This window comes from Ranitomeya imitator, chromosome 8 (genome assembly GCF_032444005.1).
Source record: "Ranitomeya imitator isolate aRanImi1 chromosome 8, aRanImi1.pri, whole genome shotgun sequence".
NCBI lineage: Eukaryota > Metazoa > Chordata > Amphibia > Anura > Dendrobatidae > Ranitomeya > Ranitomeya imitator.
This window is the reverse complement of record NC_091289.1, coordinates 93,867,518-93,883,136: the sequence shown is the minus strand read 5'-3', so window position 1 is coordinate 93,883,136 and position 15,619 is coordinate 93,867,518.

Below are 15,619 nucleotides of genomic sequence, written 5' to 3'. Positions count from 1 at the left end.
TTACCGGCGACCGCAAAAAAAAAAAGCCAAGTGTAATTCTCTGTCCTCTGATGTGATCGCACATCAGAGGACAGAGAAATAGGGGGATTCGGGGACCCTATTATACTTACCGGTGTCCCTGGGTCCTCCTGCTGCTCCTCCTGGCCGCCGGCGTCTTCATGGGAACAGAAAATGGTGGGCGCATGCGCAGTGCGCCCGCCATCTGTCGCCATCTGCCAGCCGGCAGGAGAAGAGCAGTTGGGGCTAAAATTAGGGTTAAGGTTGGGTTAGGGTTAGGGCTAGGGTTAGGGTTAGGGCTAGGGTTAGGGATGGGGCTAAATTTAGGGTTAGGGTTGGGGCTAAATTTAGGGTTAGGGTTGGGGCTAAATTTAGGGCTAGGGTTGGGGCGAAATTTAGGGTTAGGGTTCTTTCTCACTTACGTCGGTACGGGGCCGTCACAATGCGTCAGCCCGACATACCGACGCACGTTGTGAAAATTGTGCACAACGTGGGCAGCGGATGTAGTTTTTCAACGCATCCGCTGCCCAATCTATGTCCTGGGGAGGAGGGGGCGGAGTTACGGCCACGCATGCGCGGTCAGAAATGGCGGACGCGACGTACAAAAAAACATTACATTGAACTTTTTTTGTGCCGACGGTCCGCCAAAACACAACTGATCCAGTGCACGACGGACGCGACGTGTGGCCATCCGTCGCGATCCATCAGCAATACAAGTCTCTGGGCAAAAAACACATCCTGCGGGCACATTTGCAGGATCCGTTTTTTGTCCAAAACGACAGATTGTGACGGATGCCAAACGCAAGTGTGAAAGTAGACTGAGGGCTAGGGTTATGGTTGGGGCTAAAGTTAGGGCTAGGGTTAGGGTTGGGGCTAAATTTAGGGTTAGAGTTAGGGCTAGGGTTGGGGCTAAAGTTAGGGCTAGGGTTGCGGCTAAAGTTAGGGTTAGAGTTGGGATTAGGGTTAGGGTTTGGATTAGGGCTAAGGTTAGGGTTGTGATTAGGGGTGTATTGGGATTAGGGTTAGGTTTGAGGTTACGGTTGAGATTAGGATTAGGGGTGTGTTAGATTTAGGGTTTTGATTAGGGTTATGGTTAGGGTTGACATTAGGGTTGTTTTGGGGTTAGGGTTGTGATTATCGTTAGGGTTAGTGATTAGGATTATGGATCGGGTTGGGATTAGGGTTAGGGGTGTGTTGGGGTTAGGGTTGGAGCTAGAATTGGGAGGTTTCCACTGTTTTGGTACATCAGGGGGTCTCCAAACACGACAGCCAATTTTGCGCTCAAAAAGTCAAATGGTGCTCCCTCCCTTCTGAGCTCTGCCGTGTGCCCAAACAGTGGGTTACCCCCACATATGGGGCATCAGCGTACTCAGGATGAATTGGACAACAACTTTTGGGGTCCAATTTCTCCTGTTACCCTTGTGAAAATAAAAACTTGGGGGCTACAAAATCATTTTTGTGGAAAAAAAAATATTTTTTTATTTTCACGACTCTGCATTCTAAACTTTTGTGAAGCACTTGGGCATTCAAAGTTCTCACCACACATCTAGATAAGTTCCTTGTGGGGTCTAGTTTCCAAAATGGGGTCACTTGTGGGGGGTTACTACTGTTTAGGTACATCAGGGCTCTGCAATCGCAACATAACACCCACAGACCATTCTATCAAAGTCTGCATTCCAAAACGGCGCTCCTTCCCTTCTGAGCTCTGCCGTGCGCCCAAACAGTGGTTTACCCCAACATATGGGGCATCAGCATACTCAGGATAAATTGGACAACAACTTTAGTGGTCCAATTTCTCCTGTTACCCTTGTGAAAATAAAAACTTGGGGGCTAAAATATCTTTTTTGTGGAAAAAAAAATATTTTTTTATTTTCACGACTCTGCATTCTAAACTTCTGTGAAGCACTTGGGCATTCAAAGTTCTCACCACACATCTAGATAAGATCCTTGTGGGGTCTAGTTTCCAAAATGGGGTCACTTGTGGGGGTTACTACTGTTTAGGTACATCAGGGGCTCTGCAATCGCAACATAACGCCCACAGACCATTCTATCAAAGTCTGCATTCCAAAACGGCGCTCCTTCCCTTCCGAGCTCTGCCGTGCGCCCAAACAGTGGTTTACCCCCACATATGGCACATCAGTGTACTCGGGATAAATTGGACCACAACTATTGTGGTCCAATTTCTCCTGATACCCTTGTGAAAATAAAAACTTGGGGGCTACAATATATTTTTTGTGGAAAAAAAAGTATTTTTATTTTCACGACTCTGCATTCTAAACTTCTGTGAAGCACTTGGGCATTCAAAGTTCTCACCACACATCTAGATAAGTTCCTTGGGGGGGTCTAGTTTCCAAAATGGGGTCACTTGTGGAGGGTTTCTACTGTTTAGGCACATCAGGGGCTCTCCAAACGCGACATGGCGTCCGATCTCAATTCCAGCCAATTCTACATTGAAAAAGTAAAACGGCACTCCTTCTCTTCCAAGCTCTGCAGTGCGCCCAAACCGTGGTTTACCCCCACATATGGGGTATTGACATACTTAGGAGAAATTGCACAACAACTTTTGTGGTTTAATTTCTCCTGTTATCCTTGTGAAAATAAAAATTTGGGGGCAAAAATCATTTTTGTAGAAAAAATGTGATTTTTTATTTTCACGGCTCTACGTTATTAACTTCTGTGAAGCACCTGGGGGTTTAACGTGCTCACCACACATCTAAATAAGTTCCTTAAGGGGTCTAATTTCCAAAATGGGGTCACTTGTGGGGGGTTTCCACTGTTTAGGCACATCAGGGGCTCTCCAAACGCGACATGGCGTCCAATCTGAATTCCAGCCAATTCTACATTGAAAAAGTTAAACGGCACTCCTTGTCTTCCAAGCTCTGCGGTGCGCCCAAACAGTGGTTTACCCTCACATATGGGGTATCGACGTATTCAGGAGAAATCGCACAATAACTTTTGTGGTCTAATTTCTCCTGTTACCCTTGTGAAAATAAAAATTTGTGGGCGAAAAGATCATTTTTGTGTAAACAAATGCGATTTTTTATTTTCACGGCTCTACGTTATAAACTTCTGTGAAGCTCTTGGGGGTTCAAAGTGCTCCCCACACATCTAGATAAGTTCCTTAAGGGGTATAGTTTCCAAAATGGTGTCACTTGTGGGGAGTTTCCACTGTTTAGGCACATCAGGGGCTCTCTAAAAGTGACATGGCGTCTGATCTCAATTCCAGCCAATTCTGCATTGAAAAAGTCAAACGGCGCTCCTTCACTTCCAAGTTCTGCGGTGCGCCCAAAAAGTGGTTTACCCCCACATATGGGGTATTGGCGTATTCAGGAGAAATTGCATAGCAAAATGTATGGTTACAGTTCTGTTTTTACACTTGTGAAAATAAAAGAAATGGTTCTGAATTAAAAAGTTTGCAAAAAAAAAGTTAAATGTTCATTTTTTCCTTCCACATTGTTTCAGTTCCTGTGAAGCACGTAAAGGGTTAATAAACTTCTTGAATGTGGTTTTGAGAACCTTGAGGGGTGTAGTTTTAAGAATGGTATCACACTTCGTTATTTTTTATCATATAGACCCCTCAAAATGACTTCAAATGTGATGTGGTCCCTAAAAAAATGGTGTTGAAAAAATGAGAAATTGCTGGTCAACTTTTAACCCTTATAACTCCCTAACAAAAAAAAATTTTGCATCCAAAATTGTGCTGATGTAAAGTAGACATGTGGGAAATGTTATTAATTAACTATTTTTCGTGACATATCTCTCTGATTTAAGGGCATAAAAATACAAAGTTTGAAAATTGCAAAATTTTCGCCATATTTCTGTTTTTTTCATAAATAATCGCAAGTAATATCGAAGAAATGTTACCTCTAACATGAAGTACAATGTGTCACGAAAAACAATCTCAGAATCAGCGGGATCCATTGAAGCGTTCCAGAGTTAAAACCTCATAAAGTGACAGTGGTCAGAATTGTAAAAATTGGCTCGGTCATTAAGTACCAAATTGGCTCTGTCACTAAGGGGTTAAGATGCACTACATATTATTATGCATCAACAGATACAACAGCGCCATCTGCTGACACCGCAATGTAACTCCTCCAATGTATAATGAGTTTGTAGCTTGTTGCATCGGGTCCAAGAAGTATTGTTTCTCCTTGTGGAGAGAGACATGATAAGCATGTCGAGGTGAGGAGACTTAATGCCGCAATGCTCCTCTGGGAAATATGCAAATTGTGTCTGCAAATTGAGATTCTTGTTTGGCTACTATCCTAAGTCATGTGACACGGCTCGGTAAAGGGTCGACATTGACTGTTAGGATTGCTACTTCATATAGGTGGCACTAGAGTTCTAGTTCTCTTCCTCTCTGAAGAGACAATTTGCATAGCTTGTTGCATGTATTTTTACACATTCTTTCTCAACAGTAAAGACTTGTTAGATCAGTCCTAACTTCATCAGCCTTTGATGCTGTTCAGCAGTTAGTGCCTTTGTAAATATATCTACATTCCTGTCATCAGTTGGACAGTACTCCAGATTCAGAAGAACTTGTTCTTGATCATGCTTCAGAAAGTGAAATTTAACAACAATTTGCTTTGTTCTCGGGTTAAATGTTTCCATTTGAGCTAGTGCAAGACATCCTTGATTGTCTTTAAATATTATTGTAGGTTTAACTGTTTTTCATCAAGATCTGTCAATAGTTGTCTCAGCCATATGACTTCTTGACTTTCCGGTGCTGCAGCAACTCATTCCACTTCTGTTGATGACAGTGTTACAGTAGATTGCTTTCTTCTAGCCCAACAAATGACCCTGCTTGAAAGTAAGAAATATCCACTGGTTGGTTTTCTGTCAGAAAGGTCTCCAGCTCAGTTAGAACCTACATATCCAGTCAGATTGCATTCTTTACTTGCTGGTAACTCGAGTTTAAGATAAGAGGTTCCTTTCAGGCAGCTTATAATCCTCTTTACAGTATTCCAATCCACCTGAGATGGCTTTCATATTTTGTCTGCATAATATTCCCACTGCTGCTGCAGTATCTGGTCTTGTGGCAGTAGCAAGACATAACAATTTTCTTATTGCTTTTCTGTACTGTTCATTATTTGATAGCATATTCTGTTGGTTGTTCAATTCCTTCAAATAGTTAGTTACCATTAGAGACTTTACTGGTTTTGCATCTTTCAATCCAAACATTTCAACTATATCCTGTATCCTAAGTAGTAATATGCGAGCGTGCTCGTCACTACTCATTACTTGCTCGAGCAACAGTGTGTTTGGGATGCTTGTTACTCGGCGAATACTTTTTTAATGCTTGAGCGGGAGCTCAAGTCCTTGCCTCGCATGTTTGGTGCATTTTAGACATGAACATGTCAAGATTGCCTGCCAGTCACTGTATTGCCATAGCCATCTTGGCTGTGGCATTACTGTGATTGGCTGGCCGCATAGAGTCATCAGGTCTGTTGTGGATTCTGTTTTTGGGCTCCCTCTGGTGGTTACAGATGGTACTGGGTGACTTGTGTTCTCTGCGGTCTCTGGTGTCCACCTGTTCTATCAGGATATGGGAGTTTCCTATTTAACCTGGCTTTCTTGTCATTTCCTCACCGGCGATCAATGTAATCAGTGTGTCTTGTTACCTCTGCTTTCCGCTTCTGTAATCTTCAGGACAAGCTAAGTTTTTGATTTTCCTGTTCCACGTTTTGCTTTATTTTTGTTTTAGTCCAGCTTGCAGTTATGTGATTCCTTGTTGCTGGTTGCTCTAGTGGGCTGATATTACTCCTCATGTTCCATGAGTTGGCACATGAGTTCAAGTAATTTCAGGATGGTTTTTTGTAGGGTTTTTCGCTGACCGCGCAGTTCACTTTTGTATCCTCTGCTATCTAGTTTTAGCGGGCCTCATTTTGCTGAATCTGTTTTCATTACTACGTATGTGCTTTCCTCTCATTTCACCGTCATTACATGTGGGGGCTGCTATTTCTGTGGGGTGTTTCTCTGGAGGCAAGAGAGGTCTTTGTTTCTTCTAATAGGGGAAGCTAGTCCTTCGGCTGGCGCGAGACGTCTAGAATCATCGTAGGCACGTTCCCCGGCTACTGCTAGTGTTGTGAATTAGGTTCAGGATCGCGGTCAGCTCAGTTTCCATCACCCTAGTGCTTGTTCTGTTTTTTTTGTGCTTGTCCTTTTGTGATCCCCTGCCATTGGGATCATGACAGTATCGCCGGCCTGAAAAGTGGTAATCGTATTGGCTGAAGTAGGAGGAAAAGTAGTCTGAGGAAGTTTTTTTTTTTTTTTTTTTTTCCTTCCCTCAGAGTTTGCTGCCTAGCCTTAATTGCAGCCTGGCTGCGTCTTACCTCCTCTTAATCCTTGAATGGCTCTGACCTCAGCTGTTTATCATGGACGTCCAGAGTTTGGCTTCCAGCCTGAATAATCTTGCTGCTAAGGTTCAAAATATACAAGATTTTGTTGTACATGTGTTAAAAATCATTATTTACCAAAAATATCTAATCAAGACTTAACCAGGTGCGTTATTCTTACAAGAAAAATGTCATGATATTCTGACGAAAGTATAGTGGTTTATTGAGTTATCCACCATCGCAACAAAAACATAAAAGGTAGATGAAACAATTACAAACAGAGTGTCCATGTGTAAATATCAGCGCTCGTCTTGATACTCATCTTTCCCAAAGTCCTGAAAAGTCATCTGTTTGTGTGAAGTCTGAAGTCATCACGGCATGGAGTAGCTAACAGCTGTTGTTCCTCGTGTCTTGTCCCATGTCCATGGAGAATGATGGTGAAGGAAGGGAGGTGACCGTCCCACGTGACAAAAAGCCCCCCACCCCCTCCTAAGAGACGTTTATATATGGTTTCTACAGATCACGTGTCTTCTGTATATGGAGTTAACGTATACTCTGAGCTACATACACAGAAATAGCTTTTCATAGTGTCAGCAAGAAGCAATGTGCTCAGTACAGAATAAAAATAAGAATAATTAATATTTAACAACATGCTCCTATGTCTGAACCTAGAATTCCTATCCCAGAGTTTTTTTCTGGAGATAGATCTAGTTTTCTGAATTTTAGGAACAATTGCAAGTTGTTTCTTTCTTTGAAATCTCGCTCCTCTGGAGACCCTGCTCAGCAAGTCAAGATTGTACTATCTTTCCTGCGGGGTCACCCTCAGAATTGGGCATTCGCATTGGCACCAGGGGATCCTGCGTTGCTCAATGTGGATGCGTTTTTTCTGGCATTGGGTTTGCTCTATGAGGAACCTAACCTAGAGATTCAGGCTGAAAAAGCTTTATTGGCTCTCTCTCAGGGGCAAGATGAAGCAGAAATATATTGTCAGAAATTTCGGAAATGGTCGGTGCTTACTCAGTGGAATGAGTGCGCTCTGGCTGCAAGATTCAGAGATGGCCTTTCTGAGGCCATTAAAGATGTTATGGTGGGGTTCCCTGCGCCTACAGGTCTGAATGAGTCTATGACTATGGCTATTCAGATTGATCGGTGTTTACGGGAGCGCAAACCTGTGCACCATTTGGCGGTGTCTTCTGAACAGGCACCTGAGACAATGCAATGTGATAGAATTCAGTCCAGAAGTGAACGGCAAAACTATAGGCGGAAAAATGGGTTGTGTTTTTATTGTGGTGATTCAGCTCATGTTATATCAGCATGCTCTAAACGCACAAAAAAGGTTGATAAGTCTGTTGCCATTAGTACTTTACAGTCTAAGTTCATTCTGTCTGTGACTCTGATTTGTTCATTATCAGCCATTTCCGTCGATGCCTATGTGGATTCAGGCGCTGCCCTGAGTCTTATGGATTGGTCATTTGCCAACCGCTGTGGGTTTAGTCTGGAGCCTCTGGAAGTCCCTATTCCTTTGAAAGGAATTGACTCTACACCTTTGGCTATGAATAAACCTCAGTACTGGACACACGTGACCATGCGTATGACTCCCGTTCATCAGGAGGTGATTCGCTTCCTGGTACTGTATAATTTACATGATGTCTTAGTGCTTGGTCTGCCATGGTTACAAACTCATAACCCAGTCTTGGACTGGAAAACGATGTCTGTGTTAAGCTGGGGATGTCAGGGGGTTCATGATGATGCACCTCCGATTTCTATCGCTTCATCTACTCCTTCTGAGGTTCCTGTATTTTTGTCTGATTATCGGGATGTTTTTGAGGAGCCTAAGCTCAATTCGCTTCCTCCTCACAGGGATTGCGATTGTGCTATAGATTTGATTCCTGGCAGTAAATTTCCTAAAGGTCGTTTGTTCAATCTGTCAGTGCCAGAGCATACTGCTATGCGGGATTATGTTAAGGAGTCCTTGGAAAAGGGACATATCCGTCCATCTTCGTCTCCTTTGGGAGCAGGTTTTTTTTTCGTGGCCAAAAAAGATGGTTCCTTGAGGCCTTGTATAGATTACCGTCTTTTGAATAAGATTACGGTCAAATATCAGTATCCTTTGCCTTTGTTGACTGATTTGTTCGCTCGCATTAAGGGGGCTAAATGGTTCACTAAGATTGATCTTCGGGGTGCGTATAATCTTGTGCGGATTAAGCAGGGTGATGAGTGGAAAACCGCATTTAATACGCCTGAGGGCCATTTTGAGTATTTGGTGATGCCTTTTGGACTTTCTAATGCTCCTTCTGTCTTCCAGTCCTTTATGCACGATATTTTCCGTGAATATCTGGATAAATTTATGATTGTGTATTTGGATGATGTTTTGGTTTTTTCTGATGACTGGGAGTCCCATGTTCAGCAGGTCAGGAAGGTGTTTCAGGTCCTGCGGGCCAATTCTTTGTTTGTGAAAGGTTCAAAGTGTCTCTTTGGAGTCCAGAAGATTTCTTTTTTGGGGTATATTTTTCCCCTTCTACTATTGAGATGGATCCCGTCAAGGTTCAAGCTATTTGTGACTGGACGCGGCCTACATCTCTTAAGAGTCTACAGAAGTTCTTGGGCTTTGCTAATTTTTATCGTTGTTTCATAACTAATTTTTCTAGTGTTGTTAAGCCTTTGACGGATCTGACTAAGAAGGGTGCTGATGTTGCTGATTGGTCTCCTGCGGCTGTGGAGGCCTTTCAGGAACTTAAGCGCCGGATTTCTTCTGCTCCTGTGTTGCGTCAGCCAGATGTTTCGCTTCCTTTTCAGGTTGAGGTTGATGCTTCTGAGATTGGAGCGGGGGCGGTTTTGTCACAGAGAAGCTCCGATTGCTCGGTGATGAAGCCATGTGCGTTCTTTTCTAGAAAGTTTTCGCCCACTGAGCGGAATTATGATGTTGGTAATCGGGAGCTTTTGGCCATAAAGTGGGCATTTGAGGAGTGGCGTCATTGGCTTGAGGGTGCTAGACATCGTGTGGTGGTCTTGACTGATCACAAAAATCTGATTTACCTTGAGTCTGCCAAGCGTCTGAATCCTAGACAGGCTCGTTGGTCACTGTTTTTCTCCCGTTTCGATTTTGTGGTTTCATACCTGCCAGGTTCAAAGAATGTGAAGGCGGATGCTCTTTCTAGGAGTTTTGTGCCTGATTCCCCTGGAAATTCTGAGCCCACTGGTATCCTTAGGGATGGGGTGATTTTGTCGGCTGTCTTCCCAGACTTGCGACGTGCTTTGCAGGAGTTTCAGGCGGATAAACCTGATCGTTGTCCGCCTGAAAGACTGTTTGTTCCGGATAATTGGACCAGTAGAGTCATCTCCGAGGTCCATTCTTCTGCGTTGGCAGGTCATCCTGGAATATTTGGTACTAGAGACTTGGTGGCCAGGTCTTTTTGGTGGCCTTCCTTGTCGAGGGATGTGCGTTCTTTTGTGCAGTCTTGTGAAGTTTGCGCTCGGGCTAAGCCTTGCTGTTCTCGGGCCAGTGGATTGTTGTCACCTTTGCCTATCCCGAAGAGGCCTTGGACGCACATTTCCATGGACTTTATTTCGGATCTCCCTGTCTCTCAAAAAATGTCCGTCATCTGGGTTGTGTGTGACCGCTTTTCTAAGATGGTTCATCTGGTACCCTTGCCTAAGTTACCTTCCTCCTCTGAGTTGGTCCCTCTGTTTTTTCAGAATGTGGTTCGTTTGCATGGGATTCCGGAGAACATTGTTTCTGACAGGGGATCCCAGTTTGTGTCTAGATTTTGGCGGACGTTCTGTGCTAAGATGGGCATGGATTTGTCCTTTTCGTCTGCATTCCACCCTCAGACGAATGGCCAGACGGAACGAACTAATCAGACCTTGGAAACTTATTTAAGGTGTTTTGTTTCTGCTGATCAAGATGACTGGGTTACCTTTTTGCCGCTTGCCGAATTTGCCCTTAATAATCGGGCTAGTTCTGCTACCTTGGTTTCTCCTTTCTTTTGTAATTCGGGGTTTCATCCTCGTTTTTCCTCTGGTCAGGTGGAGCCTTCTGATTGTCCTGGAGTGGACATGGTGGTGGATAGGTTGCATCAGATTTGGAGTCATGTGGTGGACAATTTGAAGTTGTCCCAGGAGAGGGCTCAGCAGTTTGCTAATCGCCGTCGCCGCGTGGGTCCTCGACTTCGTGTTGGGGACTTGGTGTGGTTGTCTTCTCGTTTTGTTCCTATGAAGGTCTCTTCTCCTAAGTTCAAGCCTCGGTTCATCGGTCCCTATAGGATCTTGGAAATTCTTAACCCTGTGTCGTTTCGTTTGGATCTCCCGGCATCGTTTGCTATTCATAATGTGTTCCATCGGTCGTTGTTGCGGAGGTATGAGGTACCTGTTGTTCCTTCGCTTGAGCCTCCTGCTCCGGTGCTGGTGGAGGGAGAATTGGAGTATGTTGTGGAGAAGATCTTGGATTCTCGTGTTTCCAGACGGAAACTTCAGTATTTGGTCAAGTGGAAGGGTTATGGTCAGGAGGATAATTCTTGGGTGGTTGCCTCTGATGTTCATGCTGCTGATTTGGTCCGTGCATTTCATAGGGCTCATCCTGGTCGCCCTGGTGGTTCTCGTGAGGGTTCGGTGACCCCTCCTCAAGGGGGGGTACTGTTGTGGATTCTGTTTTTGGGCTCCCTCTGGTGGTTACAGATGGTACTGGGTGACTTGTGTTCTCTGCGGTCTCTGGTGTCCACCTGTTCTATCAGGATATGGGAGTTTCCTATTTAACCTGGCATTCTTGTCATTTCCTAGCCGGCGATCAATGTAATCAGTGTGTCTTGTTACCTCTGCTTTCCGCTTCTGTAATCTTCAGGACAAGCTAAGTTTTTGATTTTCCTGTTCCACGTTTTGCTTTATTTTTGTTTTAGTCCAGCTTGCAGTTATGTGATTCCTTGTTGCTGGTTGCTCTAGTGGGCTGATATTACTCCTCATGTTCCATGAGTTGGCACATGAGTTCAAGTAATTTCAGGATGGTTTTTTGTAGGGTTTTTCGCTGACCGCGCAGTTCACTTTTGTATCCTCTGCTATCTAGTTTTAGCGGGCCTCATTTTGCTGAATCTGTTTTCATTACTACGTATGTGCTTTCCTCTCATTTCACCGTCATTACATGTGGGGGGCTGCTATTTCTGTGGGGTGTTTCTCTGGAGGCAAGAGAGGTCTTTGTTTCTTCTAATAGGGGAAGCTAGTCCTTCGGCTGGCGCGAGACGTCTAGAATCATCGTAGGCACGTTCCCCGGCTACTGCTAGTGTTGTGAATTAGGTTCAGGATCGCGGTCAGCTCAGTTTTCATCACCCTAGTGCTTGTTCTGTTTTTTTTGTGCTTGTCCTTTTGTGATCCCCTGCCATTGGGATCATGACACAGGTCTATACAAGACCCATGACGCCATGCTCATCACAGTGTACCCTGGACACAGGAAGAGCAGGAAAAGGTGCTGATGAGAGAGAGACAGAATTGTAGCTGCATATTTGTCAGGGATTCAACCACATTTAGATTTCTGTGAAGTACAACAACAGCCCTTCTTAGGGCTAATTATAATTAGAGATGAGCAGTGTTCGAGTCGAACCGTTCGCCAATTTCAAATTCGAGCTGTTTTGGGCGGTGTTCGAGTCGTTTGATGAACCCGAACAATTTGCTTCAAATTCGGCTGTTCGAGTTTCTGTTCGATAACTATTCACTCACCAAAATCCTCGCTTGATTTGCACATTAAAACAGGTTATCATTGTTAATAGACTGTTTTAGTGTATAGTGGGCAGGGGATAAAACTGTGCTGAAATAACGCCGATCTCCTTTTTTTTTCTTTCCCACATTTACAGTGGGGCGATGCAGCCTCTCAGCCTATCAGCAGTGTGCACACACACAGCAATGTGCATGTGATGCACACAAGCAAGGGCATGTGTCATTGGCTGTGTATGTCACATGTCACTCCTTGCCCAATAAGAACCAGCCATTTGCCCTGTCGCCACCATTTCCTCACTGCTGCAGCTTAGTGTTAGATGGCACCGCTGCTGCTGTTGGCGCTATACAGACTAAGAGTGTTTTTTTGGAGCAAATTGTCAAAGAGATAGGTTTAGGGAGTTGGGAGGAGTTGGGACTAGTTGTAATTTCAGCCCTTTTCAGGGTAGGTTACAGCAATTCATAGCACTGTTTGCCAGGCAGGTCTGTGCTAGTGCTGTGCAAGTGTTTGTCACAGCATTTGGTGTAATCTAGCTCAGCCAATCCTTTTGGGCTAGTAGAATTGTCTGATAGCCTGTGAAGCTAGCTACACCGCCTGTGTATCTCTATTTTCACTGCATCTAATCCAGTTAATAGCTTAGGGCCTAGGAGCAGTGTCTGCACGGCAGCAGAGTAGCCCGCCTGTTAAACTAACTACACCGCCTGTGTATCTCTATTTTCACTGCATCTTATCCAGTTAATAGTTTTGGGCCTAGGAGCACTGTCTGCATGTCAGCAGAGTAGCCCACCAGTGAAACTAACTGCACCGCCTGTGTATCTCTATTTTCACTGCATCTAATCCAGTTAATAGTTTTGGGCCTAGGAGCAGTGTCTGCACGTCAGCAGAGTAGCCCGCCTGTGAAACTAACTACACCGCCTGTGTATCTCTATTTTCACTGCATCTTATCCAGTTAATAGTTTTGGGCCCAGGAGCACTGTCTACACGTCAGCAGAGTAGCCCGCCTGTGAAACTAACTGCACCGCCTGTGTATCTCTATTTTCACTGCATATAATCCAGTTAATAGTTTTGGGCCTAGGAGCAGTGTCTGCACGTCAGCAGAGTAGCCCGCCTGTGAAACAAACTATACCGCCTGTGTATCTCTATTTTCACAGCATCTAATCTAGTTATTAGTTTTGGGCCTAGGAGCAGTGTCTGCACGTCAGCAGAGTAGCCCGCCTGTGAAACAAACTATACCACCTGTGTATCTCTATTTTCACAGCATCTAATCCAGTTAATTAGTTTTGGGCCTAGGAGCAGTGTCTGCACGTCAGCAGAGTAGCCTGCCAGTGAAACTAACTACACCGCCTGTGTATCTCTATTTTCACAGCATCTAATCCAGTTATTAGTTTTGGGCCTAGAAGCAGTGTCTGCATGTCAGCAGAGTAGCCCACCAGTGAAACTAACTACACCGCCTGCGTATCTCTATTTTCACAGCATCTAATCCAGTTATTAGTTTTGGGCCTAGAAGCAGTGTCTGCATGTCAGCAGAGTAGCCCGCCAGTGAAACAAACTATACCGCCTGTGTATCTCTATTTTCACTGCATCTAATCCAGTTAATAGTTTTGGGCCTAGGACCAGTGTCTGCACGTCAGCAGAGTAGCCCGCCTGTGAAACAAACTATACCGCCTGGGTATCTCGATTTTCACAGCATCTAATCCAGTTAATTAGTTTGGGGCCTAGGAGCAGTGTCTGCACGTCAGCAGAGTAGCTCGCCAGTGAAACAAACTATACCGCCTGTGTATCTCAATTTTCACTGCATCTAATCCAGTTAATAGTTTTGGGCCTAGGAGCAGTGCCTGCAGAGTAGCCCGCCTGTGAAACAAACTATACTACCTGTGTATCTCTATTTTCACAGCATGTAATCCAGTTATTAGTTTTGGGGCTAGGAGCAGTGTCTGCATGTCAGCAGAGTAGCCCGCCAGTGAAACTAACTACACCGCCTGTGTATCTCTATTTTCATTGCATCTAATCCAGTTAATAGTTTGGGCCTAGTACCACAGTTTGGCCACACAGTTCTGCTCGGTTTTCATCCATCGGTTGTTGTGCCAACAACTACAGATACAGAGTTGCCAATTAGTTAAGCACTATAATGAGTGGCAAAAGGCCTGCTGATGGTGGAAAGGGGAATAGGCATGTTGGAAAGGGAAAAAATGGTTGTGCCCGTGGGGTAGATGGTAAAGCAACAGTAACATCTGCAGAAGAAAGACCATCTTCCAGCCAAAGTAAGATGTCTACTTCTTTTCGTGAACAATCGGATATGATCCCTTTCTTACAACCATCACTACAAGCATCGCCAAAAATTCCAGATGAGGCACAAAAACAGCAGGTGCTTGAACGGATATCAAGTGCTCGTTCAAGTGGGCTCTCCTCCATGTCAACTTCAACATCACAACTACTCCAGTCCTCAGAGTTGTCACCCCAATCGCACTTGCTTCCTCACAGCTGCCCGTCTGAGCATGGGGTAACAAATGGTTGAGTCTGTAGAGCTGTTTACGCATACTATAGCCTGGGAATCAGAGGTCTGCTCCAGAGCTTCTGTGAATCCAGACGAGGAAATGATCTGCACTGATGCCCAGAATCTTTGTGAGTCGGATCCAGGCCCAGATGAAGAAGGTTCTGAGCATAATGTAGACCCTTGTTCCCAAACTGTAACTCCTGTTGGTGGAGACAATGAGGAAGATGATGATGAGACTGAGATACCTGATTGGAACGAAAACTTGACTTTTCGGTCGGGACAGGAAGAGGTTGGCTCTGAGGACGACGGGTGTGAGAACACACAGGATGATGATAACGAGGTTGTAGACCCCACTTACTGTCAACCCCCAGTCCGCCAGTCCATGAGGTCAGCAGAGGAGGTGGAGGAGGATGCTAGTGACGAGTCTGATGACGAGGTAATGGTGCGCCTTCCTGGACAGCGACGGAGTACTGGAAGCACGTCAACAACTGCATCCTCAACCCCAACTGTGCCTCAGACCAGAAGTCGTGGTGGCTCTTCAGGTTGCACGGGTTCTAAGCCTTGCATAGCCTAGGCATTTTTTGACATCGCAAAGGATGACCCAACTCATGTTGTCTGTAAGCTTTGTCAACAAAATCTCAGTAGAGGCCAAAAAATCACTAGCTTGAGTACTTCATGCATGAACCGTCACATGGATATGAGGCATAAGTTGCAGTGGGAAGCTCACTGTGCTACAATGCGGCCTAGTGGGCCGGATCAACCACCGTCTGCCCCATCAAGTGCATCCGCGTCCTCTTCATCCTCTGTGACTGTGGGGACAGCAGTCGCATATGGTTTTACATGCAGACCTTCCACCTCTTTACCCGCAACAGCCAGTGTGATTGGCAGGTCGTCATGACATTTCCAAGTGGAAACACCTGCTGGTGTTGAGCGCTCTCCAACATCGACACCACATTTTGACTAAGGCAGCATAATATCTCCGCCTGCACCTTCCTCACAGACCAGCAGTTTGCCGGGGACACCCTACTCAACTCCGTCTAAGCACGGCAGCCAGCCCTCAGTCCCTCAGATGTGGACAAGTAAAAGACCATTTCC